This window comes from Cetorhinus maximus, chromosome 28, assembly GCF_964194155.1.
Source record: "Cetorhinus maximus chromosome 28, sCetMax3.hap1.1, whole genome shotgun sequence".
Lineage (NCBI taxonomy): Eukaryota > Metazoa > Chordata > Chondrichthyes > Lamniformes > Cetorhinidae > Cetorhinus > Cetorhinus maximus.
Window position 1 is genome coordinate 26,316,664 of NC_135906.1, and position 20,240 is coordinate 26,336,903.

Sequence of the window (20,240 nt, forward strand, 5' to 3'; positions counted from 1 at the left end):
CCTTATCTGAGGAAGGATGTTCTTGCTATAGAGGGAGTGCAGCGAAGGTTTACCAGACTGATTCCTGGGATGGCGGGACTGACATACGAGGAGAGATTGAGTCGGTTAGGATTATATTCGCTGAAGTTCAGAAGAATGAGGGGGGGATCTCATAGAAACCTATAAAATTCTAACAGGACTAGACAGGATAGATGCAGGAAGGATGTTCCCGATGGTGGGGGAGTCCATAACCAGGTGTCACAGTCTGAGGATTTGGGGTAGACCATTTAGGACTGAGATAAGGAGAAATTTCTTCACCCAGAGAGTGGTGAGCCTGTGGAATTCGTTATCACAGAAAGTAGCTGAGACTAAAACATTGTATGTTTTCAAGAAGGAGTTAGATATAGCTCTTGGGGCAAAAGGGATCAAAGGATATGGGGAGAAAGCAGGAGCAGGCTATTGAGTTGGATGATCAGCCTTGATCATAATGAATGGCAGAGCAGGCTCGAAGGGCCGAATGGCCTACTCCTGCTCCTAGTTTCTATGTTTCTACGTTAACATCTCCTAATGTTGGCTCGGTATTAAATTATTTTGGGTAGCACTCCAATGAAGTGCCCTGGGATGTTTTATTATGTTAGAGACATTAAATAAATGCACGATGTTGTTGTTGGATACACTCGTGGACAGTTGCAAAAACACAGATAATGGAAGGTCCACTGTGTTTGATCAAAATCCTCGACATTTAGTTCATAGCTGACTCATAGCTTCTAGGCTACAATAAAAACTTTCATTTTTCACCTTCTCCCCCTACCCCACCCAAATCCACAACACTGCAAGCTTTCCATATTCAGTTCAGTTCACTGCGATGGAGAATCAAAGTAATTTTGTCCACAGGGCAGTGAATCATTGCACAGGAACATGCTCGCAGGAAGCCAAATATTTTTCACGTTTCTCACACGGCATCCTGGCAAGTGAGTCATGACTAAAGAGGCAGCCCTGCCTAAGCAGAAATATCACAATAGAGCCTTAAGCTGCCACACTCAATTGCAAGCTGTGGGGTGGGGAAGATTCAGAAACCATCCTTTTCTGTTGTTCAGTAGATCACACCGTTGGGAAAGTTGCACTTTGATCTCTTCCCACGGTCACTGTACAGTCAATGTGGATGTGGGCAGGGACATATGGGATCAGTGATGCCTTTGGGTAATTGACCAGCTCTCTGTTGGAAATGACAGGACATCCGGTGACACATGGCAGTATTATTCCCCTGCTCATTAAGACTAACCTGATGGTTCCTCAATGAATGATGTTTCACGGTAAGACCAATCTATCAAGTCTGATTATTCTCTTATTATATAGGTTTTAGGTATGTTTATCTACATATAGGTATGGTACAGGTTTATATAACATTCTTATCTTATAGGATTTATTTCTCACTATCAGCAAGCACGAATCCTGTGTTGTTAAATTGCCTTAACAAATCCATGCTGACTGTCCTTGATTAATCCATGACTTTCTAAGTGACAGTTTATCCTGTCTCTCTCAGAATTGATTCCAATAGTTTGCCCATTACCAAGGTCAGACTGGCTGGCCTGTAATTGTTTGGCCTATCCCTCACTCCCTCACTCAAATGAAGGTACAACATTAGCAGACATCCGATCCTCTGGCACCTCACCTCACCTCACCTCACCTCAAGATTAGAGGGGAAATGAGGAAAACGTTTTTCACCCAGAGGGGTGTGGGGGTCTGGAACTCACTGCCTCAAAGAGTAGGAGAGGCAGAAACCCTCCACTCATTCAGAAGGTGGCTGGATCACCTCAACCTGCAGGGCTAATGCTGGACCAAATGCTGGAAAGTGGGATTAGGCCGGGGGGGGCTCGTTTCTTGGCCGGTGCAGACATGAGGGGCCGAGTGGCCTCCTGCTGTGTTGTCAGCTTTCTACGATTCTATGGTAAAGTCAGAGGCTGGTTTCACAGTGAGTGTGCTGAGATACTTTAACCGAGCTGAGTCCATTGGTTTTCGGGTATCACTAGCTGCTGCCAGTGGAACATGCCTGATGGATGTTATAAACTATCAGTTAAAAAGGTCCAGCTCCAGCACCAGCCCAATGGCTCAGCTGGCAATTTCCAAATGAAAGACAGGACTGGCATTTATCGAGCACCTCAGGACCTCCTGAAGCGCTCTTCAGCCAATGAATTATTCTGAGGCAGTGTCCCTGCTCTCATAGGGGCATCCGCAGCAGCCAATTTGTGCACAGCAAGCTCCCACAAACAGCAATAAGATCAATGGCCAAAGTCCTCTGAACTCTCGAATGTGCACCTGAATCACACAGACCAGAAGATTTAGACTAAAATAAAAGTAACATACCGCAGATGCTGGAAATCAGAAATAGAAACAGAAAGAGCTGGAAAAACTCAGCTGGTCTGGTAGCATCTGTGGAGAGAGAAACAGAGTTAACGTTTTGAGTCTGCATGACTCGAGGGTGGTGAGGGTCTGGAATGCGCTGCCTGGGAGGGTGGTGGAGGCGGGTTGCCTCACATCCTTTAAAAAGTACCTGGATGAGCACTTGGCACGTCATAACATTCAAGGCTATGGGCCAAGTGCTGGTCAATGGGATTAGGTAGGTAGGTCAGGTGTTTCTCACGTGTCGGTGCAGACTCGATGGGCCGAAGGGCCTCTTCTGCGCTGTGTGATTCTGTGATTCTGTGACTCTTCTCCAGAACTGGAGAGAGGTAGAAGGTTTAGACTGTTGGCTTAATATCATCTGGGACAGTAATAGTGGTGTGACAATTACAATAGCTAAGGAAGACTAAGGGAGAGAGGGACAAACAATTAGATAATATTCCTGCTTACTAATCACCACCCAGTGACACTCACTAGAAAGTGCCAGTGAAATGAATATTGGTCTGTGAAACCCTCGCATGCCAAATAAGCTGCAGATACTCACTAGGGACGCACAGAGCAGCAACAGCAGCAATTTGCATTTATATATAGAACCTTTAATTTAGCAGTAATACAAGTCCCAAGACACTTCACAGGAGCATTATAAAATTAACTTTGACACTGAGCCGCATATAGAGATATCAGGAGATGATCAAAAGCTTGGTCAACAAGTTGTGTTTTAAGGAGCATTTTGAAGAAGAAAAAAGAGGTGGGGATGTGAAGAGTTTTAGAGAGGGGTTTCCAGGATTTAGGGCCCAGGAAGCTGATGGTAGTGCCTTGGGAATGCTCGATAAGCCGGAGTTAGAGGAACGCAGAGATCTCAGAGAATTGTAGGGCTGGAGGGGCTTACTGAGTGAGAGAGAGGGAGTGAGGCCATGAAGAGATTTGAAAACAAGGGCGACAACTTTAAAAATTGAGGCGCTGCTTAACCGGGAGCCAATGGTCAGCGAGCACAGGGGGTGATGGGTGAACAGGACTTGGTGTGAGTCTGGGCCAAAGGCAGCAGAATTGTGGCTGACCGCTAGCTTACAGAGGGCTAAACATGGGAAACAAGTCAGGATTCCTGTAAAATAGTCAAGTGTAGAGTAACAAAGACCTAGATGGGAGTTTCAACAGAAGAAGAGCTGGCAGGGGGAAGGGGGTGGAGGTGGGTAACCTTACAGCGTTCTTAGTGATATGCACAATGAATGGCCATTGGCTGAGGGCACTCTGTGCCCATGGGATCAAAGGTCAGCCTGAATTGACATACTCAGAAGAGGAGTGTAGAAAATCAGGAGCAATAGGAATGGCACAAGCAGCATTCAAAACCAGGGGATTTATATAAACCATTCAATCTTCAATCCTGCAGTTCAGTGGCACAGACTGAAACCTTCGCAGCAATTGTTGCTGAGTGTCTGTCCATCTCCATGCTTTGTTGAACCCTCTGCACAAATGAATAGATTGATCATTTCAGTAAAGAAACAACAAGTTCCTTTCTTTACAATAATAAAAACAGAAGATGCTGGAAAAACTCAGCAGGTCGGGCAGCATCAGTGGAGAGAGAAACAGAGTTAACGTTTCGAGTCCAATATGACTCTGACCAGTTCTGAAGAAGAGTCACATGGACTCGAAACATTAACTCTGTTTCTCTCTCCACAGGTGCTGAGTTTTACCAGCATTTTTCTGTTATTTCAGATTTCCAACATCCGCGGTATTTTGCTTTTATTTTTTTTCCTTTTCTTTACAACTTCACTCCTGTGCTTTGAAACTTTTTGTCTTTGAAGAATACTTATCTCTTTCTTCACAATAATTTCTCTTCATTTCCTCAGGGCAATACACCATGTTAGGATATCCTTCCACAGGCAAGGAACCCTGTTTGATTTCTGTCTAACCTTGCAGTATATAATGGGTAAGTGTGAATTATCCATTTATATAGTGAACATTACCTATATAACTCACTCACGAGCTATGAGCTCACCGCTGCTACAGACATATAACATGATGTGTCATACTTACTTCTATTTTTAGAGTCTGATTATAAAGTCCTATGATATGGCATGCTACGTATATATAGATGTGGGGGGGGGAGAAAAATACCTTTAAGAGTTAAGAAAAACACGGAAAATTCTGGAAATACACTGCAGCTCTGGCAACATCTGTGGAGAGAAACAAAGTTAACGTATCGGGCTTGTGACCTTTTCACTGTCTCCTGAAACATTAACCCTCTTTCTCTCTTCACAGATCCTGTCAGGCATGTTGGGTGTTCCCAGCATTCGGAGTTTTTATTTCGGATTCCCAGCACGCGCAGTATTTTGCTTTTGGTTTTAAGAGTTAAGATAGTCATCGATACATCTCTGAGGGGTTAAAATGTGGAACTTGCTACCACAATAACATAAGAGGCATTCTCAGGGGAGCTAGGAGGGGGAGAGCGGGATAGGAGACATATTGAATAGACTGGAAGGAGTTTTGTGCACCAGCATGGATCAGGTGGCCTGTTTCTGTGCTGTAAATTCTACGTAATTATTACTCAAAGAATTTTCTGACTTAATCCTCCTATTCAATACCTGGCTTACTCTGGCTAGAGGGGCAGTTATGCCCGGCTGTAATTGAGAATTTGGGAAATTGTTTTCTGCATTTAATTTTACCGTCACAATTTTCAGGATTTTCGGTTCTGAGCCATATTGGTTCAGTTTTTGCATCACTGGCAACACCAAACACCATTCCCCCCCCCAAGATCCACAACAGTCCAAACAGTTCTGGGATTGCAGACTAATATCCTTCGTGGGCATCGCTGGCTAGGCCAGCATTTATTGCCCTTGTTCAGAGAGCATTTAAGAGTCAGCCACATTGCTGTGGGTCTGGAGTCACATGTAGGCCAGACCGGGTAAGGACGGCAGATTTCCTTCCCTAAAGGACATTAGTGAACCAGGTGGATTTTTACAACAATCGATGATAGTTTCATGGTCTTTTCACTTTTCGTGGACTTTTAATTGCAGATTTTTATTGGACTCAAATTTCACTGTCTACTATGGTAGACCTGGGTCTCTAGAATAGTAGTCCAGTGACAATACCACTATGCCATCACCTCTCCTTGAACTGAGTGGCTTGCCACACCACTTCAGAGGGCAGTTAAGAGTCAACCACATTGCTGCCCAGGCAATTTCCTTCCTTAGTAAACCAGATGGGTTTTTATGACAATGGATGATGGTTGTTATGGTCACCATTACTGAGACTAGCTTTTCAATTCCAGATTTTGTTAATTGCATTTAAATTCCACTGGCTGCTGTTGTGGGATTTGAACCCTTGCCCCCCGGACCATTAATCTGGACCTCTGGATTACAAGTGAGGTTATCACCATTTTACCCCCCACCCCAAATCGCCATAGCAACATAACCTGGCTCCAGGCTGTATGTTGAGAAGGTGGGGCAGGTGAGGTATTAGTTGAGCAGCAGCATGTCTTACATTGCAGCATTCCCTCAGCACTGCCTTGGAGACTCAACCTAGCATACATATATGCTCATTACCTCACTTCTGTTTGCGGGATCCTGCTGTGCACAAATGTTTCCTGCACTGCACCAGCGGCTGGGCACTTCCAAAAGAGCCGAAAGTGGGTGCGAGGCGCCGTGGGAGACCCTGAGGCCGTGGAAAGGCGCTACATAAATGAACGCTCCTTCCTTCCTGTGACGGCTGCAGAAACGGCGGTATAACTGCGATCCAAGACCCACTCAAAGGCGGTCGCCGGGTCTTCAGGCGCCGTCGTTCCCTGGGGTTTCCCGGTGTCCTGATACCACCTGTACTGGAATTTGGGAGACGGGAATTGGGCAAAATTAGCAACAAGAGCAAATGACGTCATTACCCCCACCCCCACCATGAGCTTTCCTCGCCCATCCCAGGGAGTAATGCAACTCCCCCAGACATCCCCAGACATGTTTTTTGTTCTCAACACAACATAAACTAGTCTTAAGACTCTTCAGGACCAGCTGTAGACTTGTCGTTATGGATAACACGCCAGGAATGTAACATTTAAACCGTGTGTAGGAAAGGGAGGCAGAATAATCACACAAATAGAACAACTCTGTACTCGCATTTTTAGGATGGTAAACAGCCTCTGGAGCGAAATAATGCGAAAACGAGGATAGTTTAATAATGAACATCGTGTTGAGTTGGACAGAAAACAGGAGCAGAATAAAGTATTCTCTGATTTTACCTGTCACTTTTTTATCAAACTGCCAGAATCTCAGTCTTAATATTCCTCTACTTTCCCCCACAGTTCAGGTTTTTTTTTTAAAAAAAAAAGAAACAAGTTTATTTCACAGCTTCAGAAGGGCATTTAGGAATTTCGGGAGGACCATTCTGCAAGACCAGGACCCTGCAAAGGTTCTTGCTCGGAACAGAGGCGTCTTAGTGGGTGAGGGGGATGCTGACCGGCCACTAACTTATTCCCAGAGCCAATGTAGATGCCCGAGGAGGGGAGGGAGGGATGGGGTAGGTGGAAGGAGTCGCTCAGTGAACCACACTTTTTGCGGGCAATTGCCGAGGCGTGGTTCGCTTTGAATAACTCACGGAAAACCAAAGAACTGTGATTGTACTCGAAAGAGTTGCAATCTGTGACTGATAACTCGAAAGAGTTTGAATATATCCGCTATTGTGACGATGCTCAGGGACGATTCGTACAAAGCGACTCTCACATACACACGTGTTATTGCAGCAATGACTGCAGCTTAGTTTTACCACTCGCAAGGATGATTTGCTGGAGTTGTTGGGAGCAGCTAAACAAGCTCCCAGAGTGAAATCACCTTTCTGTTCATATGCTTGCTATAGGGAGAGCGTTTTAATCGCGGAGTTTCTCTGTTTCTCTGCCCCCTCTCCTCTCCCTGTGACTTGCTCGCTAATATTTTGCACCAGTCTGGTGAGTTCTAAATTCTACTGCTCTTCCCTTTCAAAATATTCCAATGTTGCAAGCGGTAAATAAAACTAGCGACTTCCTTACAGATGTGAACACTTAAATCAGACATAAAATATCCTCCTCACTAACCCAGATAAATGTAAGCAATTTTTTTTTTTTAAATTGTGGATGTTTGATTTTTTAAACATATCACTTGGCTTAAAATGTTGCTTTAGCTCGCCCAACATTTATAGAAGAAGCGAAGCTCTTCTTAATCTTATTCTCTATTATCTACTACATTATACAATTCTAACTCAATTCCCTTTAATACGATTTAATCCCAGCACTTGTTCCACGTTCTACCAACCCTGTGTGTGAAATGGTTTTCAATTTTGGTTCCTTGGATAACCCACAACTTTGCCACCACCGCTTAAACGCTACTTCTCGCTGCTCGCCACCTCAGTGTGTTCTCATTCCCCCCCCCCCCACCCTCCCCAATCCTCTTTATTTCCAAAACATTTAGATTTAGATTAGACTTCCCGTTCACCAGATGTGTTCCAGTTGTTGAAATTTTATTTCACATTTATAACCTCTCATTTCTGGTACCCTGAGTGTAATCCAAATTTAATTTCAGAAAGCTGCAGCGTAATTATTTAAGTACTTATGGATGTTATTGAACCTGTTAGTTATTGGAGACAGTTGTGTTCCAAAGTACTACGGAAATAAAGCATTAATTCCTCGAATAATATTCAGACTATCAGATGTAAACCTGCCTCATCTCAGAAGAAAGCAGTTCTCTGGTTATAAACGCCACAGGACCAAAATTTTGAATTTATATTCCTCCACATGAACCGCTTTAAGCAACTTTTTCAAGAGAAGTTTTGACTTCTAAAACCCTTGAAAGAGTTGCTAGAAATTCTGCGTTTAAAGAAATCCTGTTGCAACAAAGATATTAATGTGAAAGCAGGTATGTTTGTGGGACTCTAATATATTGTATCGTACAATATCTACCTTATATGGACAGCACGGTATTTAATTGCATGTTAAATTAGATAGGAAATTTTGCATTACATTTCGTGTACTTGAGGTACATTATAGTGTATGTGCAATACGCAGGACGTTCTGTACATATTTGTCCTAATTTTGTACATCAACTTGCTCCTTTAGCATAATAAAAGTGCCCCAAGGCACTGTGGGGGTGGTTAGGGGGTTTTTATAAAGCAAAATATTACTTCAGGTCACATTAGGAGCTATTAGTGCTGATGATGAAAAGCTTGTTCAAAGAGGCAGGTTTCAAGGCGCGCGCCTTAAAAGAGGAAAGCGGAGCAGAGACAGGGAGAGGCTTAGGGAGCAGATTCCAAACCATGGAGCCAGACATAGCCAGCAATTGTGGAGTGATTAAAATCAGGGATGATCAAGAGGCCAGATTTAGAGGAGAACAGATATCTCGGAGCCTTGTGCGGATGGAGGAGATTACAGAAACAGGCATATTACCACATAGTAGCCGAATTGCTGGATATATTATCCATTTTAAAGTGTATTTAGTTGAAATTGTTCTATTAAAATTAGATTAATGATGTGTATAAAATGGATCTTTACAGAGACGGGCATATTACCACACAATAGCCAAATTGTTGGATATATTATCCATTTTTAAATGTATTTTATTGAAATTGTTTTATTAGTTAGATTAATTATAAATGTGTACAAAATGGATCTTTACAGAGACGGGCATATTACCACACAATAGCCAAATTACTAGATATACTATCCATTTTTAAATGTATTTTATTGAAATTGTTTTATTAGTTAGATTAATTATAAATGTGTACAAAATGGATCTTTACAGAGATAGGCATATTACCACACAATAGCCAAATTACTAGATATATTATCCATTTTAAAGTGTATTTTATTAAACTGTTTTATTAAAATTAGATTAATGATGTGTATAAAATGGGTCTTTACAAAGATAGGCATATTACCACACAATAGCCAAATTGTTGGATATATTATCCATTATTAAATGTATTTTATTGAAATTGTTTGATTAGTTAGATTAATTATGAATTCAAAGGTTACGGGGAGAAGGCGAGAGAATGGGGTTGAGAAACTTATCAGCCATGATTGAATGGCGGAGCAGACTCGATGGGCCGAATGGCTTAATTTCTGCTCCTATGTCTTATGGTCTTTAATGTGTATAAATAGATCTTTACAGAGACAGGCATATTACCACATAGTAGCCAAATTGCTGGATATATTATCCATTTTAAAGTGTATTTTATTGAAATTGTTTTATTAAAATTAGATTAATGACGTGTATAAAATGGATCTTTACAGAGACAGGCATATTACCACACAATAGCCAAATTGTTGAATATATTATCCATTATTAAATGTATTTTTATTGAAATTGTTTTATTAGTTAGATTAATTATAAATGTGTACAAAATGGATCTTTACAGAGACAGGTTTATTACCACACAATAGCCAAACTGTTAGATTTTTATCCATTTTTAAATGTATTTGATTAAAATTCTTTGCTTAAAATTAGTTTAATTATAAATGTGTACAAAATGGATCTTTACAGAGACAGGTTTATTACCACACAATAGCCAAACTGTTAGATTTTTATCCATTTTTAAATGTATTTGATTAAAATTCTTTGCTTAAAATCAGTTTAATTATAAATGTGTACAAAATGGATACTTACAGAGATGGAATATTACCACACAATAGCCAAACTGTTAGATATATTGTCCATTTTTAAATTTATTTATTGAAATTGTTTAACTAAATTAGATCAATTATAAAGTGTATAAAACGGATCTTTACATATATCGACTTGATGCATCATCTCTGTATTATTTATTGTTATGAATTTATTGCAAACATATACTGCTTTGCATCATATAGGATATGTTATAGCTATCTTCTGATTTTTCTAAGTGACCTGGAAAAAAACGAAACGAATTGGCAATTAGCTTTTATTTAAAGCTGTTTAATTCCTTTGATTTGAACAGGGCGGCGTCCAATTTCCCCAAATGTCTTGAAATCGATTTTAATCTCTGATGTGGGTCTGATCGCCGCCGGCAGAGGAAAAGTGGAAACTCTCATCGAGTGTGCCCAGTTTCCTGCTCCCTCCTCTAGAATATTGTATTTCCCTAGCCCAAAGAAAATCAAGTCAAAATGTCGCCGTTAGTGAGAACGTAGCACGGGAAAATAAAAAGGATAAAACACAGACACACACATTAACATCGAATCCAGCCCTGTTCAATTAAGAAAATGGAGCCTTCAATTTTCCCAATCATTCCCACCTCCATTAAACAGGGAAAATCCTGACGAAACGAAAACAACCAAGATTTAACATATCGAGAGCGAGGAACTGTTATTTTAGATTATCTTATGGTCATAGATTAAAGAAACATTAATATATCATTGACTACGGACATATTACCATACAGTAGCCAAATTGCTGGATATATTATCCATTTTAAAGTGTATTTTATTAAACTGTTTTATTAAAATTAGGTTTATTATAAATGTATTTCATTGAAATTGTTTGAGTAGTTAGATTAATTATAAACGTGTATAAAATAGATATTTACAGATATTTTATACACATGTATAATGTGTTTGAAGATGATATGTTCAAAAATCTAATGATCACCAATTATTCTGATTTTAACCGAACAACAATTAACAGATTACAACACTTTACTCAGCCCCGTAGAATTCATGGGGCTCCGGTTCTAATAGCCTTAAACTCCCGAAACAGCGGAGAGAGAGAGAAAATCAAAAGCGAATGCAGTGATTATGTTACAGTTGATCCCGACAGACTACCACACAACACGAGTTGCTCAAAATAAAGAGTCAAGAGTAAGCAAAATAAATTAAAAACAAAACCTTAACCTTGAAACAGTCTCCCATCAGGGTGGCTGCAAGTATCTGTTTTTACCAGAGCTCATTTAAAATGATTGTGAAGATATTAAATTAACAAGGGCTGTTGCTGTAGGCAACAGAAAGTGCCTGAGCCCCTTTGCAACAACAATTGAGGCAACAGTTGTGAATTATTATTTGGCAATTGGAAATTGAATATCTCAAAGAATTCGCGCGAACAAAACGGTCCAAAGGTTAATATAATTCTGCCCCCAAAAAATTATAAATGACGAGCTGGACCAGGCAAATGTTTTTTTTAATTAAAATGTACTCGAATTGAATTCCTGACCCCCTCCCCTTTGAAAGATGTTCTTGCTACCGTGGCTCAATGTAAAATGATAGCACAGGGCCCGCAATTTCCAGCAGCCAGCGGCTCTGTTTCATATTTAAGATCAGAGGGATGTTTAATTTAATTTCAAGGTTTCTTGGGTGGCTTCAGAGCGTCCCTGCCTCTCGCACCACAGATGGAACAGGTTTCCTCTTCCTTGAAAGTAGAAAATATTCTGGGCGATTTTGTTTGTTTGTTTGTTGGTTGGTTGGTTGGTCTGGAGTTTTGGAACATTCAGCTGTCCGGACCTTTAAAGAGGCCCAGCTAATCACATCCCCAAAAAGCATTAGCACCTGGTTCACCCCCCTCACAGAGAGTGTACTACCTCCCTCCTGCCTCGTTCATCCTTCTCTTGTATCTACCACCCCCTCCCCCTCTCCCTCCCCCACCTCCCCCGCACCTCCCTTCTCTGTCCCTTCTTCCACTTTCTGCTTTTCATTCCGGAGTCTCCCTCTTTTCCCCCTTTGTGTTCCCGCTTTTTCGCGTGATCCTTTCCCTTTGACAACCTCTTCCACATGGCTTCTGCTTGATCCTCCACTTTGTTTGCATTTGATGGTATATTTCTAAAAGCTAAGCTACATCTACAGTAGTTTAACCCTTTATAACTGGACTTCACTGCATTATATATAAAACACCATAGATATATTTATATGTGTAGTTTGTATATATCTATATATGTGTGTGTATATAAATATGTGTATATATGTGTGTGTGTCTGTGTATATATGTGTGCGTATATGAGTGCGTGTAGATATATGTATGTATGTATATGTGTATATATGTATGTGTGTATATGTCTGCGTATGTGTGTGTATATATCTGTGTGTATATGCGCGTGTCTGTGTATACATGTATGAGAGTGTGTATAATCCCATCTCTAAATAGAATTGTTTATTTAAATGGGATATTTAAGATAATTGGTAATAGAACTATAGGGGAGATTGGGTTAAAATGTTTTTATAGGAGCTGTTGAATGGAATGCACCAGCTGAAAGGAAGCAGATTCAGTAACTTTCAAAAGGTAATTGGATACATAATTGAAGGGGAAATGTGCGGAGATATGGGGACAGAGCAGGAGGGCGGGAATAATTGGACCGCTCTTTCAAAGAGACGGCACAATGGGCTGTATGGCCTCCTGTGCTCTATATGTGCCTATGTGTGATGTATATATTGTATATAATGAATGTGCTGTATATATTGTATATAATGAATGTGCTGTGTATATTGTAATACAATGAATGTGATGTATATATTGTATATAATGAATGTGCTGTATATATTGTATATAATGATTGTGCTGTATATATTGTATATATAATGAATGTGCTGTGTATATTGTATATAATGAATGTGCTGTATATATTGTATATATAATGAATGTGCTGTGTATATTGTATATAATGAATGTGTGTATGTATTGTATATAATGATTGTGCTGTATATATTGTATACAATGAATGTGATGTATATATTGTATATAATGAATGTGTGTATGTATTGTATATAATGATTGTGCTGTATATATTGTATATATAATGAATGTGCTGTGTATATTGTATATAATGAATGTGCTGTGTATATTGTATATAATGAATGTGATGTATATATTGTATATAATGAATGTGATGTATATATTGTATATAATGAATGTGCTGTCTCCAGAAGCTGCTTTCCCGCATTGTCCTCACTATATTGGTGCTGCATGTCTGACACTGGGTGGGGGTGGATCGGGGGAGAGGGGAGAGGGGAGAGGGGGGGAATGCCCCAGTTTGTAAAAACCGATCCGAAGGAGAAAGTAGCATAAGGCGGAGGGAAATATCAAGTTTCATATCGTTGACCCTGTCGACGGACTTAATTGTTTATGGAAACACACTAGGCTGTTAATAATATACCTATTGTTATAAACCATTTTATCTCATGGCACTGGAGGTCGGCTAGGATATGCTGCATGTACTGGGCACATGTGCCTGTACTGAACATATTGCATATGCTGAAAATTTGACCATGACGTTGCGCCAGGGGAATACACAACCCAAATTGTGTCTTTCTTTCTCCAACGATTGCCTAGCGGTGTCTCCCTGGCCTTGACGTAATGCTGTCAGGTAGCACATTAACCATATTCACCTACAAATCCTCTCTTGTAGAGCTGCTAACCTGTTTGAACATCAGCGATTGAAAGTTTCTACTAAAAGGACAAGAAGAATAAACTTCAGATGAATACATCAAACTTTCACATGTTGCAGTTTCTTCGCCACCCACTTATTCTGCAATGTCTCACGCACATTATTACGCCTCACACATTTTCATTGCTCCCTCCTCCCCACCCCCGCCTTATGTTTCCTCTGTGTTTATGGCTACAGATCAACCATTAGTGCTCCAGCAAAAGTAAACCCCAGTGTGACTTCAAGCGCATAAACTCAGGACCCGAAAGACTGAGTGAGCAATATTGCCCTGACCTCCCGAATAACCCACAACCGCCCCCTAATGAGTGACCCTCACTGTTATCGCCACACACCCGCAGGGAAAGCGAGGCGAGGAGGCAAATGCCGGACTGGTGCAAATAAGTAGAAAACGCTGGCTTGACATAGAAATCCAGACAGCATCTTTAAAGGGAGAAACCAGAGTCATGTTCGCACACCTTTGACATTCACGCCTGCCGTGCATTTCCCAACATTTCAACAACTTGAAGAAGCAATGGGGAAAGAGGGACGCGAGTGGGGCTGATTGGATAGCGCTTTGTCAGGGACACGATGGACCGAATGGCCTCCCCCTCCGCCCCGCCCTGTGTCATTCTAACACCAGTCAACTGGATTCAAGCGGTCCCCTGTGGAACAGCTGGAGACAGTGTCCGCTGGCTGGCACTGCAGGGAGGCAGGAGGTTGGTTGGCCGGCTTTCCCGATAGGACATCGATCCTACAGGGAGGCGCGGCCATGAGGAATTCGGTTTCGAGGGAGAGAGGAAGATAAATGAGGGAAAGAAATATTTTATGTACTACAGTAACATTAATCTTCAGTTAAAGACAGGAAATGTTGGGAAAGCACAGGCGAGTTAGAAAAGAATGCTTAGCAGGTAGAGACGGGTTGCAAATATAAAAAAAGGTTTACCAGATTAATAAAAGCAAATAACTACTAGATTGATACCTGGAATGAGTGGGTTGTCTTATGAGGAAAGGTTGGACAGACTGGGCTTGTTTCCACTGGAGTTTAGAAGAGTGAGGGGTGATTTGATTGAAGTTTACAAGATCCTGAATGGTCCTGACAAGGTGGACGTGGGAAGGATGTTTCCTCTTGTGGGTGAGTCCAGAACTAGGGGGCACTGGTTTAAAATTAGGGGTCGCCCTTTTAGGACAGAGATGAGGAGAATTTTTTCTCTCTCAGAGGGTTGTGCGACTTTGGAACTCTCTGCCTCAGAAGGTGGTGGAGATGGGGGTCATTGAATATTTTTAAGGTAGATAGATTCTTGTTAGGCAAGAGAATCAGAGGTCATCAAGGTCAGATGGGAATGTGGAAATCGAAACACTGGAAAATCAGCCATGATTTTATTGAATGGTGGAGCAGGCTAGAGGGGCTGAATGATCTACTCCTGTTCCTATTTCTTGTGTTCTTATATTAACCTGTATTTCTCCCTATGGGGAGTTAGCACTTTTGCCACGTATATAATGGGGCTGCAACCCTCAATACAGATTCGGAGACCACACCTCACTCTGCTCAGAAACACAGAATTTCTCTCTATCGACCCTATCCATTCCCCTTAATAACTTGTAATTTTCAAATAACCTCTTAATCTTGCAACTTTTTTGGGGGGGTCCATATCATTTTTCAGGTCTTCACTTTCAAAATAAGCCCCCACCCAAATTGCAGGCAAAGCCAAGATTACTGTAACCACACAAAGGTTCTGGGGGGGGTCAGTGTAAACATGACTGTTGTTGAACAGGGATTTATAACTGGTCAAGAAAGTCATTGTTTCAGAAATAATCAAGAGTAAATATTTATAGTCAATCCACCTAGTGATGATGACTCAATGATAATGTCACTGGGCTAGTAATCCAGGGCCCAGGCTAATGGTCTAGGGACAAGGGTTCAAATCCCCCCAAAGCAGCTGGTAGAGTTTAAATACATAAAAATCTGGAATATGAAGCTAACCTTAGTAATGATGACCATGAAACTATCCTTAAACCCAGCTGGTTCACTTATGTCCCTTCCTTATAGGAAAGACATGGCTGTTCTTACCTGGTCTGGCCTACATGTGACTGCTCTCTGCAATGGTCACTCAGTTCAAGGGCAATTAGGGACAGGCAACAAATGCTGACCTTGCCAGCGACGCCCACATCCCGTGAAAGAATAAAAAAAAAGGAATGAAAAGAGGGATCTAAACACCATTTCTTTATTTTATTCCCCATATTTAGGAACGCTAAATAGGAACTGGAGGAGGTCATTCAGTCCCTGCAGCCTATTCTGCTATTCTATGAGATCATGGCTGATCTGTGACCTAACTCCACACACCCTCCTCTGTTCCTTAATACCTTTGGTTAACACAAATCTATGAACCTCAGATGTAACATCAACAACTGGTCTAGCATTAATTAGCATTTGCGAATGAGAATTCCAAATTTCTAGCATTCATTACATGAAGTGTTCCCTCATTTGTATGGCCTGCCTCTTTTTTTTAAACACTCCTGCCCCTCGTCATAACCTCCCCCAAAGCAGCAGAAATAATGTCTCTCCATCAACTCTATCGGTTCCCCTTAATGACTTGTAATTTTCAAATCACCCCTTAATCTTCTAAATTAATCCTGCGGCAGTACAGGTTGAGATGCATTGTAAGCGTTACATGGTGACCCAATACTGATTGCATTTTTTATGGCAGAACAGTTTATAGAAAGGAGTTCCTAAATCTGAAGAAGAGTCATACGGACAGGCAACGTTAACTCTGTTTCTCTCTCCACAGAGGCTGCTAGACCTGCTGAGTTTTTCCCCAGCATTTTCTGTTTTTATTTCAGGTTTCCAGCACCCGCAGTATTTTGCTTTAATCTTAAGAGTTTACAGAAAGGTGGGTTTCGAGCTAACTTTGTAAAAGGTTGAAGAGATTGTGGGTTAATTGGGGGGCGGGGGGAGGGGGGCATCAGGGAACTTTACACAAGCTGCGCAGCACTGACTGGAGTTATACTGCGGTGGGTGAGGCTCTGAGGAGCTTTGCCCCGACTTCAGTTTGTGTGCGATTTCACACCGGAACCAGGAGATCCACTTTAAGCCCCGGGCCACTCGATATTCATGTTACCTGCGTCCTATAACTGGCTGACTGACTCCACGCAGTCTTCTGGCACCCGAAGCACGTTTAATGGTTTAAACTTAAATATAATTTAATTATCAGTAACACTATAATTTAATTCTAAAGGCCCGCCTTCAATATTTCTAAGCATTTACTATCATTGTTTGAGCATCGACCTCGTTTAAACCAAAGTTGTCTCCAATAATTAAGGGAGTTGAACCCATTGGGAAAGTGTGTACAAATGCATTAAGCTTCTATATAACATCACCGATATTCATTTGTAATATTTGCAACTTTAAAAATGGGGAAAAAAAACAACAGGCAAAAAAAAATAATAAAAATTGAATTAAATACCTACACTTTGCTAAATGCGTGGTTATAAAACCATTCAGAATGCGTCATGTCTGGTCAGTTTGATTACTGGGAATATATATATATTTTTGAAGTCAGGAAAAGGACAGAGTTCAGGGGCAGTCACTGTCTGGGGTGTGTTTGAGGGCGCAGGGCGCTGGAGCTGCGACAGTGTCGTCGGTGCTACAGAGCAGGGGAATGTCCCCAAGTGCCCAGACATGATGCATAAGGCTTTGCTTGCTGAAAAAAAACAGCTGTGGGCAGAAAGAGAGAGAGAGAGAGAGGCCGAAGGGTAGGCGAGAAAGGAGAGAGAAAAAAATTAGATACGCGAGAAAGAAACAGAGAGGTAAACTGAAAAGAGGGAGAGGTTTTTTTTGGGAACCTCCTGAGATTTTGCTTTTCAAACTATTATTTGCTCTGGAAAATGTGTACGTGTGATCGCCCCTCTTAACCTGTGCTGAATGAAGATTTGGGGGACACTCAGCTGCCTTTATTCTGAATTTCCTTTTACCAATCTCATCGTCTCTTCCCATAACCCACAGATTTATAAAACCCAACATTTGCCAGCAGTGATAGGTTTGCATTTAGGTAGCGCCACCCACACTCCCGAGGTGCTGGATAGCCAGTGACTGATATATAAAAAAAAACTGGAAAACGCAGGCATGGGGTTGAGTTTAACATTCGCGCTGGCATTGTGGATATTTAACACATGGGCAAATGATGTGTGTGCTGAGTTAGGCAAATTGCACACAGACAGATTGGAACAGCGCAGTCTACAAAGCAGCACAGTGGGCAAGATTAACGATGACTAGGTGACAGCAAACTGGGACCTTTTGAAGTGTCGATTTTAGGGAGATGGGGAGATTAAAAGAGGACCCAGGGGTTTTGAACAAATTATTCATTCAACCGAATTAAATTGTCCATGAATTTTATTTATGGGGGTGGGTGGGGGGAGCGGTGCAGAGACGAAAAATGAGAGTTGGATCCGTCTTCAAGAAGAAAATAGACAGTAAATTAGTTTGAAGGGTAGTGTTTAATTTTGATTAAAAAATCTTGCAGTGCTGATAGGATCTGGTCGAAAATTTCAGAGACCGATTGTCGAAGTGGCTGATTCATGCAAATTTAGTGACATTCTTACTTCCAGTTTCATCAGTTTAAGGAAGGGAGAAAGATTCTAAAGATCTGACCTTAGCAAATTATAGTCCATGTAGCGCTGCTGTGGGTCACCATTAAAGTTACTTTGATTACAGCACCTCTGCGCTTACCCCAAGCTGTTTACCCCCGCCCCACTTAGAGATGAAGTTTAAGAAAGGCCCAAATAACTTTTGGGAGAAAGAGGAGCTATTGACATCTAGGAAAGCAAAATACACTGCGATTGCTGGAAATCTGAAATAAAAACAGGAAACGCGTGAAATGCTCGGCAGATGAATCCCAGTAACGGAAAGCTCATTCTTCCTCGAGTTGAAGTTGTGGAAGTGTTTCAAACTGACCCCCACCCAGTTCCTTCCCAGTGATTCCTTACCTGCCATCAGGCGGTGTGTAATGGGCGTTTTTAAACCAGGCTCCTCACGTGACACTCATTCAAGGTGGTCTCTACAAGTTCAGTCTCAGCCAAACGCAGAGTGGTCTTTAGGATTTGCCTTTGAGCCTCACAGATCCACTGTAATCCCTGCACTTCAAAGCAGCGGATTTGAGTTTTTAAAGACCTTTACTTTTAACTTTCTGCTTCTCGTTGCTGATTTTTAATCCCCCCCTACCCCCATTCACAAAACAAGTTTCACTTCTGCTCTGCTGTGTTTTAATTATTGATAATAAATAATTATCTACCTCACCCGCCAGAGAAAAAAAACACCTTTAAAACTCGTCTTGCGTTACTTTATAAGCTGTTTTGCTAGCCCTGCAATCCTTTTTTTTTTAACCTCAGTGGTACAGTTTCGAGGGGCTGAATGGCCTCCTCTTGTTTCGACCTCATGCAGGCACAGACCAGCACGTCCATAGAAACCAAGAACAGTATCCTCACCCCCAAGTTGGTATCAATGCCTCCAAGCCAGCAGCACCTCCCATCCCCCACCCTCAGTAATGTTGAATGAAATGTATTTAAATATCCAATCAAAGGAATGGATGCGTTTATATAGCGCCTCTCACAGCCTTAGGACAGCCTAAAAGGCCTCAGCCAATGAAGTACTTTTGAAGCCTAGTTCCTGTTGTTGTTGGAACATTGCCACAGAAGGCTGTGGAGGCCAGGTCATTGTGTGTATATTTAAGACCGAGATAGATAGGTTCTTGATTGGTAAGGGGATCAAAGGTTACGGGGAGAAGGCGGGAGAATGGGGTTGAGAAACTTATCAGCCATGATTGAATGGCGGAGCAGACTCGATGGGCCGAATGGCCTAATTTCTGCTCCTAGGTCTTATGGTCTTATGGAGACAGCCAATTTGTGCCCAGGAGGCTCCCATACATGACAATGGACCAAACAGTTCTGGGAGGGCTAAATGTAGGCCAGAACATTGGGGAAATTCCATGCTCCTGTTTGAACAGTCGGATCTTTCACGCCCACTTGAGAGGGCCCACAGGGCTTGGGTTCACACTAAAGGCAGTACACACAACAGCCCTCACCACTGTCCAAGAAGGTCTTCCTCACACCCCCCACTGCATCTCTTGCCCAACACCATCTGTGCCCCCTAATGTCTCAAATGACTAAAATATTGTCTTCCAAAGTGTCACTTTCTGGGAAAAATCGGTTGGATTGCATTTGCATGAACCAATACTAACAGCTCCCATCGTCTCCCTTGGCAGTGTAAGCTGATAGTGGCATGGTGAGGGTAATAGGGCATCTGGGACCCTGGTGAATGACAGTGCTATCAGTGAGCCTCCTTAACCAAAATGTGAGACAGAAACAGAGAAAAACAGAGAAGGAAATAGAGTGAGTGTCAAATTAGGTACAGGTAGAGATAAGATGTAGATAAGGTGAGGGAACGAAAGGTTAGACCAAGAGAAAGAAATAAGGGGCAGAAAGGAAACATCAGAAAAATACAAAATAATGTAAAACTCTAAATTACAAAAATCTCTAGC

The 20,240-nt window shown here is 41.6% G+C and overlaps 1 long non-coding RNA gene across 1 annotated transcript in view; it reads left to right on the forward strand.

Annotated features, from left to right (window-relative positions):
* The first annotated feature begins 1,075 nt into the window (after nt 1-1,075).
* LOC144669016 (uncharacterized) overlaps nt 1,076-20,240 on the forward strand; it is a 43,358-nt gene continuing 24,193 nt past the window's right edge. Inside the window, exons 1-2 of the long non-coding RNA XR_013573587.1 lie at nt 1,076-1,292; nt 4,227-4,306. This is a non-coding gene — a long non-coding RNA (uncharacterized LOC144669016). The remainder of the gene's footprint in view (nt 1,293-4,226; nt 4,307-20,240) is intronic.